This window comes from Penaeus monodon, chromosome 19 (genome assembly GCF_015228065.2).
Source record: "Penaeus monodon isolate SGIC_2016 chromosome 19, NSTDA_Pmon_1, whole genome shotgun sequence".
Lineage (NCBI taxonomy): Eukaryota > Metazoa > Arthropoda > Malacostraca > Decapoda > Penaeidae > Penaeus > Penaeus monodon.
Genome location: NC_051404.1, coordinates 47574690 through 47575035, shown reverse-complemented (window position 1 = coordinate 47575035; position 346 = coordinate 47574690).

Genomic DNA, 346 nt, shown 5'->3' with positions numbered 1-346 from the left:
TAGATGTACTGAAAAGCCAATGGATTCAAAGTCCCTATCGTTGCTAGAAGACAGGGAGGAGGAAAAACCGTCTGTAATTTCGAAAAGCCTGATAATGAAGCCGTAGAAAAGGAGAAAGAAGAAAAAAACAAAACAAAAAACTCACCAGGTTTTATTGCAGTGTTCACCAAGGTATAAATACAGATGTGGGATCCAAGGAAAGGCGATTACAACCACTGTGTAGAAGGTAAAGTTAACAGAAAAATTTTGAGTAACGTGAGGAAAAGCCTACGATTTAAGGTTAGTGAAGTCTCAGACAGTTTGATCGCTTATGAAATTCGCCAAATGTCTTTCAGACCACGCCATG